The 19,842-nt window shown below is 39.8% G+C and overlaps 1 protein-coding gene across 6 annotated transcripts in view; it reads left to right on the forward strand.

Annotated features, from left to right (window-relative positions):
• Window positions 1-19,842, forward strand: part of MGAT4C (MGAT4 family member C) — a 323,744-nt gene that overhangs the window by 257,160 nt on the left and 46,742 nt on the right. Inside the window, exon 1 of one of the 6 annotated variants that reach the window (XM_081211249.1) lies at window positions 2,143-2,171. The exons of the other annotated variants lie outside the window; for them this stretch is intronic. The gene's annotated coding sequence lies outside the window, so the exon portion shown is untranslated. Of the gene's footprint in view, window positions 1-2,142; window positions 2,172-19,842 lie in introns of those variants that run through there. 6 annotated transcript variants of the gene reach the window in all.

Raw genomic sequence — 19,842 nt, forward strand, 5'->3', positions numbered from 1 at the left:
ACTTGCTTAATTTTAACAATACTATGGAGTAAAATGCCCCTGGTCTCAAATCATTCACTAGGCTTAATGAGCTCCCTAGCAAAGGTAGGTATTTACCTTCACAGCAGATATCTGGAATGGGATGTCAGCTGAACCTAAGAAGACATTTCCCTGGGAACCAGCCTTTCCCAGCATATTCCACCTTTTTCAACCAGTGCTATGGAAGATAGGAAATAAGAAGAGAGACTGGTCTAGCCCTCTTGCCCAAATAACTACGTAGACCCAAGAATCAAGGTATCTCCACATTAGCAGAGGGGCAGATCAGCCAAGGAAACGCCCCAACTTTCTGTATTTCAAGGAATTTCTCCAAAGCCCACCTTTGAGGCAGTACCAGAAAGCATTCCTCAGCATGGTTCACTTAGCTTGCCCACATCAGGAACATGAGTGGCAATGTAGGTAAGAAAAAAAAAACTATCACAGATAGAAACCCCTTTGTTGCTGGGTTTCAACCAAGCCATGCAAAACACCTTATAGGAAGAAGGAAAAGCAAGCAGAGAAGTGTAGAAGGGTGGCAGAGGAGGTGAGTTGGCAACAAAATTGTGTCAGAGTCCTGAACTACTTCGAGGATCTTGTTTACATTGTGTCAGCAATCAAGGCGACTTTGATTTTTCCATACTCTGCTAAGCTGCTTTTTCTGAATACACCTGCGACTTTTTATTGGGGCAATTTCCAGCTAATTTGTATCAATCACATTGACAAACGTGCCTTACCATTTATGCAATGTGTTTCATTATATGTAGGGGTTTTCCTGAATTATTTGGTATTTTGATTTCAGTCCCTTGGAACATCATTGTACTATTTATGTTATATGAAATGCTGCATTATCCATTTCAGAATGCTTCTGTAAATCTGGGCGCTCATGACCAGGAGATTTTGACCAGGACTTGCAAACAGGGGTGTTTGCGAGGGCTTGGTGGTAGAGACTGAAAAGAGTGAGCTTGTGTCTTTTGAATTAAGGTTGGCTGTTTGTCTGAGCTGTTTGGAAATTTGATTGTGAGTTTGTGGGTGTGGGTGACTAAACATAAGGAAGAAATTTCTGGTGGTAAGACCTGTTCAGCAATGGAATGGATTCTATTGGAAGGTGATTGACTCTTCCTCATAGAATGGCCATATGTCATTTAGGTGATTGGACTAGATGATGCTCAGGACCCCGTCTAATTCTCAATTTCTGTTAGCCTATATAACAGTGGCATGGCTGAACACATCTCACTGTCTTTCACATGGTCAAAAACATGGCAATTTGGATTTTTAAAAATGATTATGTGTTTATACAGTGGTAGCTCAGTTTACGAACTTAATCCGTTCCAGAAGTCCCTTCTTAAACCAAAACCATTCTTAAACCGAGGCACGCTTTCCCTAATGAGCCCTTCTGCCACCGGTGCCCTTTCAACATTCAGATTATGTTCTTAGACCAAGGTAAAGTTCGTAAACTGGGACACTATTTCCAGTTTTGTGGAGTTCTTAAACCAAATCTTTCATAAACAGGAGTGTTCTTAAACCGAGGTACCACTATATATCACAATTGTTGCTGTTGTTTTTAAATGAAAGTATTTTAATTCATTCAAAAAGGACTTAATTCAGGAATGTCCTGATTGCTAGATAGTGCCTACCAGCTCCCACCCCTCCGAATATTTGTTTGGTGCAAAGAATGTGAGGAGATGAAGATTTAAAAAATTGACCTTGCAGAATTATACTGCTGACAGTTTTCAACCTATCCTGAACCATTCAGAGAGTTTGACCCTACAACATTTCAAAATTCTATTTTGCTTGAGCTACAGAGTTATAAACACAGGAATTGCTTCAGGCAAAATATTGTTATTTCAGAATGAGGGTGGATTCAGTTATTAGGCATGGTGAGGTTTAGAGGTGCACAGCTTGAATCCATCTTTAGGCACCTAAAATAATGGCATTCACATTTCAACAGTGTTTGTATAGTGTTCTTATTGGAAAACCAAATATATGGGATACCTTACCTATTCCTTCCCCTGGGCTGTTTTAAAGCCTTCGGCATTTTACTCTGTGAGTTTATTTCAATGCAGCTGTTAAATCTTCTGCAGCCGTGGGAAAGCTGGAAATGAAATGGCCCTGATTCAGATCTACATTTTTCACAGCCTTATGGCTAGGTTGTCAAGGTGAGTCACGTTCAGATATGAATATTGAATGTAATGAGCAAACAGGACACACAATAATGCATTTTCAGGAATTATATATAACAGGGATGGTGGAGACTGTTCCTACCACCCAATGTGAAATACAGCTTTCCATCTGAAAATAATACATACGTTTGTATCAACATACTCTGTCACACACACATACATCATGACCACCACTATATCATACACATGGTTAGTGATGTCAGATACTTGATCCCTCCCGCACATTATATTCTAAGCAATGTACAGAATTGGGGGGGGGGTTAATACCTTTTGTGTTGTTCCCCTTAGCTGTCATTCAGAAGGCTGTGATGTGCTTTGATTAACACTGGAGAAAATATTGTGTTTCCATCAGCATGGAAGCTCTCACACATGGTACTACAATCATTACTTGCTCCTGTCTTTTGTCTCTATCATTTGGTATTTTGAAGTGGGTAGCTCAGTTGGTTAGAGTGTGGTGCTATTAATGCCAAGGTCACAGGTTCGATCCTCGTATGGGACAGCTGCAGATTCCTGCATTGCAGGGGGTTGGGCTAGATAATCCTCAGGTTCCCTTCCAACACTACAATTCTATGATTCTATGAAGTGCATGACCCATATATATAGAAGTACCTGATTAGCTATTATAGTGAATACCTGTTGGTAGAACTCTCTTCCCTGAATTTGTCTCATCTATTCTTAGAGGATTGGGGTTTGACTGGGGATGGGCAAATCTGACTGCTTTGTTTCCCCCTAGTTTTCTATGTTTTGAATGTTCAATTCTCCACATTTCTGCATGTTTGAGATCTTTTTTAACATCCTCATGAAAATCCATCAGACCTTTGTGTGAATTTCTCCTGTTACACAGAAGTTTGTCAAAGGCATATTTTTTTTCATGAAAATTCCCCTAATACAATGCACTTTTTCATCCCATTTTCAATAATATATGCACTTTAATGTACACTTTACCTTGTATATGTATTTTTGTACACATTATTTGATTTGAAAACTGCTTTGGAAAATTTCCAACAGACTCTGTGTGGGCACAGAAGTCTCTGAAGTTTTTGTTATTCATGTAGCTTGAGCTGGGTAGTTTGGAAGTGATGCAAGACAGACAGCACCATTTATTATTATTTTTTTGCTAGTGATGCAGCTAAAAATCAGAACTGCAGAGTCTGAAGTCTAAACTTAGTTTGGAGCTTCCTAGCTAATGATGAGCTGAGTACAGACATACCTCAGGTTGAATATGCTTCATGTTGAGCGCGTTCAAGTTGTGCTCCGCGGCAACCCAGAAGTAACGGAATGCGTTACTTCAGGGTTTCGCCACTCGCGCATGCACAGAGGCTCAAAATGACATCACGCGCATGCGCAGAAGCGGCGAAAAGCGACATGCGCGTACGCAGACGTGCCTTCACTAGTTACGTTTGCTTCTGGATGCGAACGGGGCTCCAGAATGGATCCCGTTCATATCCAGAGGTACCACTGTATACACAAACAGGATAAAAAAATTCCTTCCAGTAGCACCTTAAAGACCAACTAAGTTAGTTCTTGGTATGAGCTTTCGTGTGCATGCACAGTTCTTCAGATACACTGAAACAGAAGTTGCCAGATCCTTCTATATAGAGAGAAGGTGGGGAGGGGTATTACTCAGAAGGGTGGTGGGAATGGGAGATTGGCAGATAGCTGAGATGAGCCTGTTGACGACTCTTAACGACTGCAATAGGTCTTACAGGAAAAGGCAAGGGGTGAGAAGGTGAAAAATGGCTAAGTCATGTATAATGAGATAAGAATCCAATGTCTTTGTTCAGACCAGGTCTCTCCATGATTTTAAGTTTGGTAATGAGTTGCAATTCAGCAGCTTCTATTTCCAGTCTATTTCTGAAATTCCTTTGTAGTAAAACAGCTACTTTGAGATCTTGTATAGAATGTCCTGGAAGATTGAAGTGTTCTCCTACTGGTTTCTCTGTTTTGTGATTCTTGATGTCAGATTTATGTCCGTTTATTCTTTGGCGTAAGGTTTGGCCTGTTTGTCCAATATAGAGAGCTGAAGGACACTGTTGGCATTTGATGGCATACACAATGTTAGATGATGAGCAATTAAATAGTCCCGAGATGGTATGTGTGATGTTGTTGGGGCCAGTAATGTGTTGTCCGGGTGTATGTGGCAGCAAAGTTGGCATCTGGGTTTATTGCAGGCTCCCACCACCCTTCTGAGTAATACCCCTCCCCACCTTCTCTCTATATAGAAGGATCTGGCAACTTCTGTTTCAGTGTATCTGAAGAAGTGTGCATGCACACGAAAGCTCATACCAAGAACTAACTTAGTTGGTCTTTAAGGTGCTACTGGAAGGAATTTTTTTATTTTGACTATGGCAGACCAACACGGCTACCTATCTGTAACACAAACAGGAGTTTGGGATCAGCTCAGCATTACTTCGGTTCTGGGTTTAACAGATGCTTCCTCTGATGCAACAGTTTTCCCTTACCCTTTCTTACTAAAATGTTTTTGAAAGCTATGGCAATGCTGAGAAAGGCTTCTTCTGAAGTGTTTATTAAGCTCTGAAGAAGTATGATGGGAAATGTAGTTTCACAGGCCTCTTGGGTCATTCCTAAGATTATCTAACAGTGCTTTGAACCTCTAGAACATGCCTAGTACAAATCTGCAGTCTCCCTCACTGCGATTTGCATGTCCAAGCTTGCAACTCTAATTTGCTCTATCATAACCCCCCCTTTGGCAGCCTCCTCTCCGGTATTAGGCAACAACACTATTGTTTGTGGCTCTTCAGAATAGTGTTCAGACAGTAGAAGATGGTGTGGTGTGGTGGCATCACTCACTGATCTCTAGCAGGTCATTTACCGATACTTACTGGGAGGTAGAGGGGGAGGGGAGAGGCAGTGGCAAAGTTGGCATAGTGCAAAGAAACTGGGAAGAGCACCTGATTGACTTTGCTGGTGTATTTGCACCACACCAACCTTGTTGCTGCCTTGTCCTGTCCCTTTACCTTCCAGTAAGCAGCAGTGATCCAACTAACCAGAGGTCAGATGAACGAGGGAAAGTTAATAAACAAGTATCTCTGACAGTACTTTCTAAATAGGTATACAGCTAAGGAAATAAAGGCCGGACACTACTAATGTTTCCCAGAACAAAGTATTTCATCTTGTTTGGTTTCCTTTGCCCTGAAAAAATGGTGATAAAGACAGAGTGCATTTATGAGGCATTGAGTGACTTTGGGGGCACATTATTTCATATGTTTAGATGGTGAAAGATAAGCAGAAATATGCTTTAAGCAGCATTTCAGATTTCATAGTGTTATGGAGCATCTCTGAATATTTCTGACACAGAGGTTCCATTGTGTATAGGGATGAAACTGTGAGTAATAAATTCTAGATAAGGAGACAAGTTATTCTGTCCTGTCATCGTAGAGTTCTTGATATGTTGAAAATTTGTTGTTCTCATAACTCAAAGGAGCTGTGCTGTTTTTGTTGTTGTTTTGCTTTATGTCTTTGGAAGTCAGTGAAAGACAAGACCATAAATTCTCCAGAGCCAATATATTTAAATGATGTTGCCATCTCTGTGATACCTGAAATAAAAGGTGAGAAATAGTACATCAAAGCATATGTCATGTTTACTTTAATAAATATCAATGTGTGTTCTGCTTTAATTTATAAACTGTTCATTAATTGAGGTGACATTTATAACACAAACAGTGTTATAAAACAGGTTGATGTTGCCTTGCCAATCACAGAAGTGAATAAGAGTGTCAACTAAGGGATTAAAATTCTAGAAGTGTTAGCTTCAGATATGTCATCTTGAAGAGAAACCCACCACCTGGTTTTTTGAACAAGAGACATACTCTATCTTCTCGTTGGCTGGCTGGCATGCCCTGCATCTCCACAGCTACACAGCTGTCCCCTCCCCTTTTAAAAAAAGACCTTAAACTTGGTTAACTAATTCAGTTGGCTTAAGGAATGCATGGATAGATTCACCCATGTTTTTAATGGGAGCTTGTGGTTCTAGGACCCGACCCCCGCTTGGTGGAATAAAGACACGTGGACACAGAATATAAGGTTAATGGGCAAGAAAAGGCCACAACTTTATTGATTACAGCAAGTGAGAAGGTATTGGCTTAGGCATTGGACCATGAAAGATTTGACTCCACCCACTCAAAGAGGGGTGAGTCTGCAGAGGGGTTAACCACCAGTAGGGGGAGCCTGTTGATGCTAATACAACTATAAGCTCTCCCCTGATGTCACCGAGGGTCATGCCATGGCCCCCCACCACACAGGCATCAGACAGGATTCATGACTGCCGGATTCCTTTAACGGAATACCCAAATTTGAAGGGGTAGGCGATGGCCACACCTTGCCCTTCCACACACCAACAACACATTCCAATGCCTAACCACCACCCGAGCCCAAGAGGCTCGCTGCCAATACCCTCACAGCTGTATCCAATCCCTAATACTGATGATGATGTTACCTAGCCAAACGTCGTTTCCCCGATCTGAAAGATGAACCCCGTCATCCCGGAACAAGGCCTGCTCGCCTATCTGGATACCATCATGAGAGATAACTAGGCCATTCATAAAACGCACTTTGCAGGCGATCACACGATTCAAGAGTTTCCTGAATTTCTCAATGGCCATAATGTTATGCGCACCATGCCAAACCATTCCCTTTAGGAGTGAGGACCAGAACAAAGTTGTTCCGGGACATAAAGCAGCAAGCTCATCCAAGTCCTTTTTCATGTTCCACAACAAGTCCACACTCTTTCTGTTGATGAGGTCATTCTCCCCCAGCTGAATGATAAGGATGTCAGGGGGATCGGGGGTGTGGCGTGCCAGCCATGTGGATGGGGCAGGGGGCGTAATGCCCCTTGTGTGTGATGCGGGAATCGTCTCCCGCCCACAACACCTCCCCTCCGGAAAGAGGAGAGGCCTTATTGGCAAGATGTGGACATATTACACACATCAGACTCACCACATGAAAATACCCCATCTCATTTGAGGATTTTTGAGATCTCCAGCCTGAAGATCTGTAAACTACTTGGGACTGAAATTTTGCTTGGTGTCTAGATATACTGAGGAAACTAGCCAAGGGCTTAGGTAGGGTCTGGAAAGCATGTTCCTGAAGGTAGCCAATGTACTATAACCATTAAAGAGGTGAACCTAAGACCTAGGAGACCAAGGGTCAAATCCCCACTCAGCTATGAAGCTCACTATGTGACTCTGAGCTAACAGTAAGCCTAATGTACATAACAGGATAAAATAGAAAGGGAGAGAACCATGCATATTACCTGAAACTTCTTGGAAGAAAAGTGAGATAGAAATGTAACAGAGAAAAGATGTAATACAAATGTAATCATAATCATTATCAAGTTAATGTGACAAAATTCCCTGATTTTCCAGAATTACATAAATAACATAAATGATGTGTTCCCATTTACATTACTTACATATAATACTCCTGTTTTAAAGTATATTATTTTGATGCTTGGAAATTGTTCCCTGGTGTGTGTGTGGGGGGGGGGGGATAGCACATGTGTTTGGATCCAGACCCTGAGCTGCTGTGCTTGCTTCTAATTGCCTACCATATTTACATTTTAAGCCCATTGTGATGCCTGTACATAACAGTACCATAAACAACAATATGGATGCATCAGGGGCAAGCCATAGATGCAGCTCGTATATGATAATGGGAAGAGGAACTGAAAGCATTGACAGCAGGTTTCAACATCTGGAACTGCCTGATTTACACTACAGAAGATGTACTTATTTTCAAGCCCGGTTTCTGCTTTTACAGGCCTTAATCGGAAGCTGTGTGCTCACAGTTCTGGGCAGAGTAAAATGACTTCCTACAGCAGAATGTTTCTGGAAGTGAATTAGCTCACAACGATTTCAGTGAAGACAGTTTGTTAGTTCGTTCCACTGTAGGCAGGCACCCCAGTATCAACCCAGCACCAGTCCTCTTTGGGATAATTCCATTCAGCTTGGGGGAGATATTTTATCCTGGCTAGGCATCCAATATATGGCTTATCGTGACTTCCAATTTGTTTTTCTCTGACCATAGCCCCCACCCACTGCCCAAATGGAAATCCTGCAAAGAATTCTATTCAGTTGGATAGACTTCAGTTCATTTTCTTCTGTGTGGAGTTTAGTACTGAGGATGCCTGCTAAGGCTGTAGGCTATTGTAACCAGCTGGTTCATTATGGCATCTTTCTACAGCACTGTTCATTGATTTCTTTGTTCACCACAACCTCGGTTTGTCTGTTTCTTCCCTCAGTAGATCAAGGCTCCAATATTTAGCCTCTAGAGCTAAACTTTATGTCAAGCAAATTAATCCCTTGGTAGATGAATTGTAAGTCAACAGGATAGTGGAATGGCGTCTGTTGATGAGGCAGCTTACAAGCTCTGAAAGGAAGTGTTCTTCAGACTTTTGGTACAAATATAGAGAAAGAAAAAGAGGACTTTAGTACAAGTATAGAGAAAGAACTACAGTTCCCCCCACTTTTATTAAATATTGTCCGTGCAGCAGATGTTAAGACAATGTGAATCTGTTTTAATGATTGTTTCAGTGAATATGGAAAAGGATTCACAACCTGCCCTCTTCCAAGATTTCCATTGATATTGTATGCTGAAATAAATTTGTTGAATGTGTATGAATGCCAACACCTATTGATGCTGCAAAATGTAGTGATGATAACAATGACTTTGGATCAATCCAACTGCATGGAAATAGTCCAGTTAGTTCTTAGTGAGCAAACCCTGGTACATATAGCCAGACTGCTTTTCACTTTCTCCTGCGTATAGCTTGGTTCATAGTGCCAAGAGAGCTTAGTTTCCAGTAACTCTTAAATAAGAATTATCTAACTATTTGTTAATGTATTATTATTGTTTTAATAATAAGGGCCTCTTTGAGACGCTGTTCTGGCTTAACAGTAAAACTTTGGTGACTGAGTGAACTGGTTGTTTTTTTCATGCTAGAACAATTTAATAGTATGCACGCTCAAATGATCATTAAAACAGCATTGGTTTCTACAAAACCCTTGGCAAAAAAACAAAACAAAGGCTAAAACTTATTAGGTGGTTAAACTTCCATGAATTATTTGACCAGCTCTAATTAAAACCTTTCAGGAAGTTAAACCTTAGACATTTAATTTTACACACCTGAAATAAAGCATACAGTAGCTAAATGTATAATTCACATCAGTTTATCTAACCAATTTAAATCTCTTTCTATTTCTGATGTCTCCACTCTTCTAAATGATTGTGCAGGGAACAGGAATCGAATATTTTCTTGATCATCTGAAAAGGGTTATGTGGGAGTAGCAGTAATCACAATTCACCAGGCATAGATGAATATCAGTTCACTGCAGTATTCCAGGACCTCCACAATTTTTTCATGCATATGGCTGACGTATTTTGCTTCAGTGAGTGTGAGAAATTTTGTTAAAGATGTGGGTTAGGGTGAAAGAGATCAGAGACCCAGAAGGAAAATCAAGCACTATTAATTAGTAGTTTTATAGTTTTATAATTTTATAGGGCACCGACAGGGGTTGGTATGTCACTGCCTCAACCAAGATCTAGTACTTGGGCAAGTCATCCAGTACCAGATAGCATGGTGGGTCTGTGCTGCTCACCTGACCTCCCTCTAGCTCAGTCACTGCTGCGTATCAGGATGGAGAGGGCAAGAGTTGATGGTGGCACAGTACAAACACACTGTAGGACAGATTGCACTGAAGATGGTTGCATGTCCATTTTGGGTGGTAGCAGCTCCTGTCCATTCTCACAGTACCATAAGCTATCTCTATGTGTTGTTTGAATGCTCAGATGTTGGAGTTTAGTAGAAAACCCCAGTTCTGCTGGCCTTGTGCCAGTCATGGCAGCATATCTGTATGCAATTCGTTGGCACTGTCCCTGCACATTTATCATCATTTTGTGTTTAGTGGAACTGCTATATCCTTACCATTTATTTACTAGCATAGCAAATTCTTGCATTGGAGACTCTTTGGCAATATTTTTATTTTAATTTAATTGCCGCCTATTGTGGAAATGCTATGGCTTTTTAATGAAGAAAATTGCATCTTTTTATAATTAGCAGACTATGATGTTCTATTAGCTATTTAAAATAACTTTATACTTCAATGGCTATAATTATATCAGCATCTACAGATGTAAGATCATCGCTCTTTTTGCTCTGTTTTCAATTATTTCACAGGGGAGTTTCAATAACATAGTTCATAAAGGTTTTGAACAAAATCATTTTCTATTTGTGTTGGTTCTTTTACATGCCCTCTAATGTATTATTTACATGTTTCATTTATGGAACATTTATGAATACAAATATAGCCTGAAACTTTGAATTAATTATAGTAGATTTGCTCTGGCTTTGCATGCCCCTTTCATTGTAGGTGCAATGAAAATAAACAATGTAAATGATTTACTTTATTTAAAACAGAATAGAGAAAACACAGGTTTGTGTACTGAGAGAAAGGTTTTGTGCTCTTGACAAAAGCGATTTATTCGATTTTATGGAGGGATCTGAATCATTACACGCTGTCAGGTCAATATGTTGAATTGTCCTAGTGACATCTATCAAACAATGATGGCATTGGATGTAATTCCTAAATGATTTTGAATGGAGCTATGATTGTTGTTGTATTTTAATTGTTGAGTAGAATTCTTTATTACAAAAATGGGATCCATTTTTTGAATAACAGTATGGTCATCCTTGATATTTTGACAAAATGACAAGTCAGTGTTTGGGGCTTGGACTTCGTAGTTGCTTTTGTTGTTGTTTAAGGCCAGAATGTTCAGACAAGATATATGAATTCCACTGTACATAGTAATGGGATTTTTATCTCAAACACAGAATTGAAATGGAGGGCTTTCAGCACCATTATTTTGCATAAAATGTGCATGTAATCTTATTCATTCTGGCCATCCTACTGTGCCTTGACTGAAATAAACATTTTATGCCATGGTAAATGGGCTGTGTTTGAGGAAATATTATAAAAATGGAAATTGTTTTTTATGAAATTTTGGCCCACATATATACACAGAGTGATTCTGTTGAATATTTTTAAATTCGTATTTTGAATATTTATTTCCAAGGATGCACTTTGAATGATAGTTTTAAAGTATGAAATTTGGTTGTAAGTTTCCTTTATGAATTTGAGTCCATACCAAATAAAGCTACTTCATGCAAGTGTCAAACAATAATAATCCAGTAACACAAAGAGAAGCAACTCTTTCCAATGTAGGTACCCTATAGGACTAAGCAGTGCTTTTTTCTGGGGGTACGCAGACCCCTAAACATTTTGTGAATCTTTGAACTTTGGTCCATTTACTGTATTTATTTTCCCCGGTTTGAACTATACAATGGTAATTCTCTTAAGTCAAAATGAGAGGGGGGGGAAGCACTGGGATGGAGGGAGATGAGATTTTATTCAGCATATGCAATCTCATGATCCTTCCTTTTCTCATGTTACCTAATAGTTAAACAGTATCTTCAGCTGATCTCGTTCTTCTGAAGTATTTTTAAAAAACCTTCCTGTTGATCTAAATATTTTTAACATACTTTCTCTCCCCTTCTCTCTCACTGCCCACATTTTCATCAAGTTGTCTTCCCTGCCTTTTCTTTGGTCAGAGTTTCTGCTTATGAGGTTTGTGCTTATGGTTATGGGGCAATTAGATGTAGAATAATCTATTAGTTTTTTTGCCATTGATTGAGAGTAGAGAGGAGTGTTCCAATTATCTGCAGTGTTGCTGTCTCCCAGAAAGAAATTAGTATGAAATGTTTAGTGATCCAAGTTTAGTGAATTAAATTGGGAGACATTTATTGATTTCAGCATACTTTGGATGCTGGTTACAGTCCTACAAGACAGCAAGGCAATCTGTTCTTATCATAAAAATCTGATCCCAAGTTAATCTTTTCCTCCGCTGTTTCCAGCCAGTTATATTTTTTTTTTTTTAAAAAAAGTGAGCTTGGTATTACCAAACATAAGCTTTGATAGTGTGGGTGTGCAAAGCTCCAATGAATTTTAATATAGCTGGTTGGCACCCATTGTTAATTTGTCAGCAGCTTGCCTCTATTGAACTACCTGTAACACACACATGAGCAGAACAGTCAGCCTTGTATTGTTTAAAAGCTTAATGAGAATAATGAGAAAATGCAATTCTAAAGAATAAACATTCTACCAGTCTGCTGAATTATAATAGTACAGTGGTACCTCTGGTTATGAACTTAATTCGTTCTGGAGGTCTGTTCTTAACCTGAAACCATTCTTAACCTGAGGTACCACTTTAGCTAATGGGGTCTCCCGCCGCACGATTTATGTTCTCATCCTGGGGCCAAGTTATTAACCCGAGGTACTACTTCCGGGCTAGCGGAGTCTGTAACCCGAAGTGTTTGTAACCCAAGGTGTTTGTGACCTGAGGTACCACTGTAGTAGGAGAAAAGGATGCAATTCAGTATCTTGTTGGGGAGAGAAGAACCAGATACAGTAACATTTACTTGGGAGCAACTTTCTTTGATTTACATAGAGCCAACTTCCAAATAAAACTAAGTAGCTCATGGAAATAGATACCTTTTAAGAGGCAAAGCTATCAATCTCCTTTGGATGCTACCAGAAAAAAATAGGCTCACACTCCAATAATTTTGTCGTCGTCATCATCATCATTATCATCATCATCACCATCATCATCAGAATTTGTATACAGTGTTACCTCGGGTTAAGAACTTAATTCGTTCTGGAGGTCCGTTCTTAACCTGAAACTGTTCTTAACCTGAGGTACCACTTTAGCTAATGGGGCCTCCCGCTGCCACCATGTGATTTCTGTTCTCATACTGGGGCAAAGTTTTTAACCCGAGGTACTATTTCTGGGTTAGTGGAGTCTGTAACCTGAAGCGTCTGTAACCTGAGGTACCACTGTACTTCCCTATACCACAACATAAAGTACAATGTAAAAAGTACCAAACTCATAATAAAAATAATTAAAACAGATACAAAATCCAAATTAACATATAACATTAAAAAATAATGGAAAGCAACCCCACCGCCCAATAAAATATCCATCCAGGTTAAAACCCCATCTTTGTTAAAACCATAATTTTAGCACAAGGGGGCTGACCCACACCCCCGTTTCACCCCCAAAGTGCTGCCCCAAAGGAACAACACCATTTAGTGTTTCCCACATCGCATGGCCCTGGCCTCCCTCAATCATGGGGGCAAGCTGGCGCGCTTGGAGGAAGTGGACATCAGAAGGGAAATGAATTACATGTGAATATATCAGTAGCTTTGTATTAATGGAACAGTCAATGCAAAAACTGCATTGTAATATTTTGTTTATCTGTCGTTGCTTAAGTTTTTGTATACTGCTTAGAGATATTTTTAATATATCAAGTGGTATAAACATTAAATAATCAAATCAAAAATCAAATGTGTGGCTTTACCTGCTCTGTATCTCATAACACATGTCAGTTTTGAGCTGGCAGACAATATACACAGGATAAACACATCTACAGTGCTATGATTCTGCTATGATTCTACATTGCCACTAATTTCCCAGTTTGGGGGTCATTAGTTTCGGTAATATAGTGGGACAGCTTCCATCAAGTCGACTAATGATTATAAAAAGATCCTAAGCGCCTGCGGAGAACAAGGAAAACAGCTCTGTACCATTGCCAGAAGAAATAATACCTGCACAGTCAGAAGTTCAATTTAAATGTGAACATAAAATGACAGTAATAAATGGCAAAAATATTTTCCCCAAATGTATATACCAAATAAAATATGGCATATTAAGTTCATAAGAATATTTTTTTTCCCAACAATGTAAAACTACATACAAACACATGACTCATTCTGTTCTGTCTTTATAAAATGTCTGAACCTGATTTTCAGAAACACTTTGCACTCTCCCCCATTACTCTCAGGCAGTATTGAAGATGCTTTCCACCTCCTCGTAGAACCTGGTGCTGAATCAATGGCAAGAAAAATGGGTGGATAACCAATTTGGAAGAAATACTTCAAGGTGCAAACCCAATTAACCTGCCTGTGGCATTCTTCATATTCATTCTTAAATTCTTCCTAAAAAGCTTGTTATTCATTGAAAATGTGGCACTGACCTGACAATACTCAGGTGAGCTAAGGCTCTGTGGATCACAATAAGTCTTAACTTCTCATTAACATTTTTGATTTAGTGTTTTTCCTCTTTACTTAATGCAGAAAAGAAAAACAGGAGAGAGGATAATATCCTCCCCCCTCCTCATGCACAAAGAAAAATTCATTTTATGTTCTTCATTAGCCTGGACATGAATGCTGTTTTAATTTGTTGTTACACCAAAGTTTTACACTTCATTACATGTCTGTGCCAATAGTTATGGGCTGCATTGATTTTCTGTCTTTTTAAGTATTCAGGAGCATTTCAGGGGTTGTCTACCACTGAATTGTTTTTCATTCATGGCTATGACATTGTTAATCTTGGGAAAATGAGGTGGAAATCATTTTAAATTTCTCTTTCCATTCTGCTATCTTTGTCACCACTTAAGAAGTAATTAAGTAAGTCAATGGAAGGTTTTTCTCCCCACTCTACACACCTCACCTCACCACATACACACACTAACACACAACAAACAAGCTTTAGAATGTTACTTGTTCATTTTTTATTTTCTAGTTTTGAGCTAAAAAGGTGGTGTTAAAAGTTTTGCATAATTCCTCCCCACACAAAACATGCTGTCCCTTCCTAGCAATTTATTCATCCTTTAATTAGCTGGCACCACACAGTGAAGAGCCCTTTCAACATGGGGAAAAAATGCACAACGTAATGGCTGTAGAAATTTCATTTCTGTCTTCCACTTGCTAGGGTAGCCTTAGGCAAGCCACTCTGTCCCAGACTCAAGCCACATCCAAACCATACATTTAAAGCACTATTATATTTAAGATACATGGGTTCCCCCTAAGAATCCTGGGACCTATAGTTTGTTAAAGGTCCTGCTATTAGTTTTTTAAAAAGGTAACGGACCCCTGACAGTTAAGTCCAGTCGCAGACGACTCTGGGGTTGCGGGGCTCATCTCGCTTTACAGGCCGAGGGAGCCAGTGTTTGTCCACAGTTTTTCTGGGTCATGTGGCCAGCATGACTAAGCCGCTTCTGGTTCAACAGAGCACCGAAACCAGAGCAGCACATGGAAACACCACTTACCTTCCCACCAGAGTGGTACCTATTTATCTACGTGCACTTTGACGTGCTTTCGAACTGCTAGGTTGGCAGGAGCTGGGACCGAGCAACGGGAGCTCACCCCCTCGTGGGGATTCGAACTGCCGACCTTCTGTTCGGTAAGCCCAAGAGGCTCAGGGGTTTATTCTCCCCAGGGAGCTGCAACTCCTATAGTGGTTTAGCAATCACTCCGTCTCTTTGTCTCTATTATTAGGGGAGGATGGGTAATAATACTGACAGGGTCACTGTAAGGCTCACACCTAGATAACAGATGTGAAACACTTGGAACACCTGAAAACACTATACCAATGTTAAGCACTATTGTTGCACTCTTAGATTGACAATATTCAACAGTCAACACGTCTGTAATTGGGAGTAGAGCAAACCTCATTAAAATATTGTGCTAAAATAATTGGAGTGGCAGGGAGGGAGAACTTACAGCAGTCTTTGTGCGTGTGTGAAGGAAAGAATTCTAAGAAGTTAAATGGAAGAATACACAATTACTTCAGCTTTTTAATGCAGTCATTCTTTTATTTCTGAGGCGAATTTTAGTTAATATCTCAGGATAAAACTAAGAGAAGTTGTCTAGTATTTACTAATTATCCTAATCAAGGAGTCTCCTGTCTGAAAGAAGTTGGATCGAGGGGGAATATTCTTTTGTGGATATTCTTTGGAACATAAAAAGAATTCTGTAAAATCTCCATGAATCACAACTATGTCTTTATTTCTAACAAGTGCTTTTTCCAGATCTGGTGTTGGTAAGAGGAAAACAAAGGCACCTTGGAAATGAAATGGATTGAATGGCATATTGCAATTTATCACTGTGCAAAATTTGAAGTCTCACCCACCCCACCTCAATTTCAAATTATTTCTTACAGATTAGTGCTGTGTTAAAAGTGTTGTGAAGTTCTGTTTTCACCTTGCCATTTGGGGCATATGAAATCACTTGAGAAAGCCATCTTCCATGCTTTAGAAGAGTATTTCTTTCCTTTCCATTTATTTTATTTTTTAAATAAGCTTCCCACCTCCATCATTTCCCCAATCTGAAATGCTACTGCTTGTGGAAGAAGCAGAAATGGGTTGCCTTGCTAAGAAGACATCTGACAGCTTTCAGAAGACATCTGAAGGCAGCCCTGTTTCGGGAAGCTTTTAATGTTTGATGCATTATAGTATTTTAATATTCTTTTGGAAGCCGCCCAGAGTGGCTGGGGAAGCCCAGCCAGATGGGCGGGGTATAAATAAATTATTATTATTATTATTATTATTATTATTATTATTATTATTATTATTATTACTGATATGCAGGGATATGCATCTCAATATGCAACCCACTGAACTTCATGCAGTGCAGAACAATGACATATCATATTTTTCTGTGTATAAGACAAGGTTATTTTATTTAAAAAATAATACTAAAATTGGTGGTCGTCTTATACATGGATAGTGGAGAGGTGGGACGGGCGTTTGGTGGCTGCCGGTAGCAGGAGATTGTCAGTGGCGTTTTTGCGGGTGATTGGTAGGTGCGGCAAGGTCTGCTGGCTACTGGCTGCCACGGCAATTAGGTGGGTGACTGGTGCTTGCTTTTGGCGAGCAGGCATACAATTGGTGGCTTTGTCGATGTGCATGCGATTGGCTGTGGCGGTCCTGCAGGTAAGCGATTTTCGGCACCCCCCCAAAAAAAAGGCTCAAGAAGTCTGGGCAATTCCCCCCCCCCAAAAAAAAAAACTCAGCGGAAAAATGCGGTATGTGCCTTTGATTGCTTATCAAATATGTATCTGATGTTTTTCTCCTGTATAGAATTCATTTTGGTGGGATGTTCATTCAAATGTGTTAGGGTGCCCTGGTTGCCTTGGCAATGGGAGCACATTCTCATTTCTCCTACGCTTGTTCCATATAGACCTTTTCATGTAGAACAGGGAACTATCTGGCCATTGTCTCTCCCCAGATCACGATCCCTCTCCAAACACATCCCTCCCGTGCCCTGTTTTTCACCTTCCTTGGGTGATTTTGCCTGGTTTAGAATGTGTCAAACTCTGACAATGTATGGATGAAGAATAGAGCGGTGTGTGGAAGTATGTGTCGAAACTAGCCTACTGTACAAAGGCACCATTTAAATATGTTGCTCCATCCAATTTTGGCTGCGGCACAGCACAGCATGGATATGTGGCCCCTAAAAGGTTGTCCAAGAGGGAATGCCGCCCTCAGGCTGAAGACAATTTTCCAACCCTGATGTAGAGTGTTCATCAGATAGGCTACATAAGACTACAGGCAGATCAACACATCCAAAGCACATGCAAAACATATGACTTTCCCTAAAGAATCCTGGGAACTGCAGTTTCCCCCTTACAGAGCTACAATTCTCAACACTCTGAACAAACTACAGTCTGGGGGTGGGCAACAGAATCACATCTTTTAAATGTGCATTGAATGGGCTTCAAATGCATGATGTCTTCCCATACATCTCTTCTAGTAAAGGCCTTTGAAAGATTATTATTTTTGCCATTAATAGCCTTATAAGTTAGTGAAAGGGTATTCAACCTTTAGAATGTGTTGAGCTTCTCATTAGGCAGATTAATTTAAAAGCTAGATGGGGCCAACTATATATAGAAGCAGATAAATTACAGATATAAATGTAAAACATAAACTGGTTTGTGACATGATGTCAAGGCTACGCCATGTTTCCTATTCCTGAAAAGCGAAACATTTTATTCCACCATATCCTGAAATGTGAAAATGGATAATACATTTAAGGGCATACGGAAATAGAGCATAAAAGTTGTGAAACACAATTCTACAAAAAGGAACATTATAATGCCCTTCTACTTAACCTCCACACATAACCAGAAGAACATGTGCTAGGACAGAATTATGATGGTTCTCCATGCCATTCTATGCATTCAGTAGTCCAATATGAAAGAAATAAGTGGGGAACTACACACTGTGTTATCCCAGGTACCTTGTGACATCAGAACATGTCAACCAATGACATTCATAGAGACAGAGGAAGCAAAGAGACAAAAGTAGAGGAGGAGAAAACAAATAATGATGCCTGGACTTAGATTAGATTTTAAATGTATGTACCCCATTTCCAGTCACTCTAACAATACACAAAAACAACAGGAACAACGCATTCAGAAAGCATAAAGTGAGGGTCTGGTGGCTGCTGTCTCCAGCCTTTGAACTGTGTCAAGTCTGGCTTCATTAGATGTAAACACAGGAGGGAAGAAAGTGGTGTTACAGCAGGTGCTTTAGCCTCCCCCATCAGCATGTGGACTGGGAGAGGGAGAACTGTGTTCCTCTATGAGGGTAGAAAAAGTAAGCTTCGTGGGGATGGCACAGAGACATCGAGGATATTTCTTGAGACTTAGGGCTGTATCCAGTGTTGATCATACGTAGGCTCATTGAAATTAATTAACATTACTAACTTAGGATCATCAGTTTCAATATATCTACTCTGAATATGACTAATGCCAGATTACAACTCTTAGTAAATTTAACTTGGGCATAGTGGGTAAGGGGAATTCAAGAAGAAAGAACATGTACACCAAACAAAAAGAGAATGCTTTGATGAGTTGAGTTCCAGACTTCTACAATCTACAGTTGTCCAGGTGGCTGAACAATCAACCTCTTTTTTCAGGAAACTGTGGGAATTGTAGCTGCATGACAGGAATATGGGAGTCTCCTAATAACTCTCAGTCCATACATTTCCCATGATTCTTTGGGAGAAAATATGGTTGTTTATAGTGGTAAGATACTGCTTTAAATGTATAGGGCAGATGGAACATTCCTGAGTTACGAAATATGAATGACAGATGACTACAAATAGCATAATGTTTACTTGTTGTTGTTGTTGTTGTTGTTGTTGTTGTTTAGTCGACACGAATACCTGCATTTAGCGTGATACAAGAGAAGCCAGGCAATGGCATTCTGCAAAAATGCAGAATGGTCAGGAGAATAGTTTGAAAAGATTCACATATTGTTGACTAATTGTTTCATGGGTGTGGGCAGACATAAATGAATCCTAAAGCAAAAAACAAAACAAAACACAGCCCTTCGTTGCTAGTATAGTTTGGAAGATACATGAATTGATACATTAGTCTACCCATTCATTCATGACATCAAAAATATATTAGTTTGATGAACATATTATTGTGTTAAAGTTTCACCGATTCCAAAGGGATTCTCCTGTAACTCTTCAAAACTTGTGAGATGGGGGAGGATGGCATTGGAAGGCTGCAGGATTCCGTTCTTGCAGACTTTGAAGTAGGGAGGAAATGGAATGTTATCTGTGGGTTTTCATGGGTAGCCACTTGTGTAACAAGGATATTTAGCTGGACACACACTGCTACTTTTGCAAAAACAAAGATTTGGAACTATTTAAGTATAACTCTAAAAGCTGATGGCATAATAATGCAGACTGTTTCTGCCTGCTAGACAATTTTTCACAACAAT

This window comes from Podarcis bocagei, assembly GCF_964188305.1.
Source record: "Podarcis bocagei genome assembly, chromosome: 10".
NCBI classification, from domain to species: domain Eukaryota; kingdom Metazoa; phylum Chordata; class Lepidosauria; order Squamata; family Lacertidae; genus Podarcis; species Podarcis bocagei.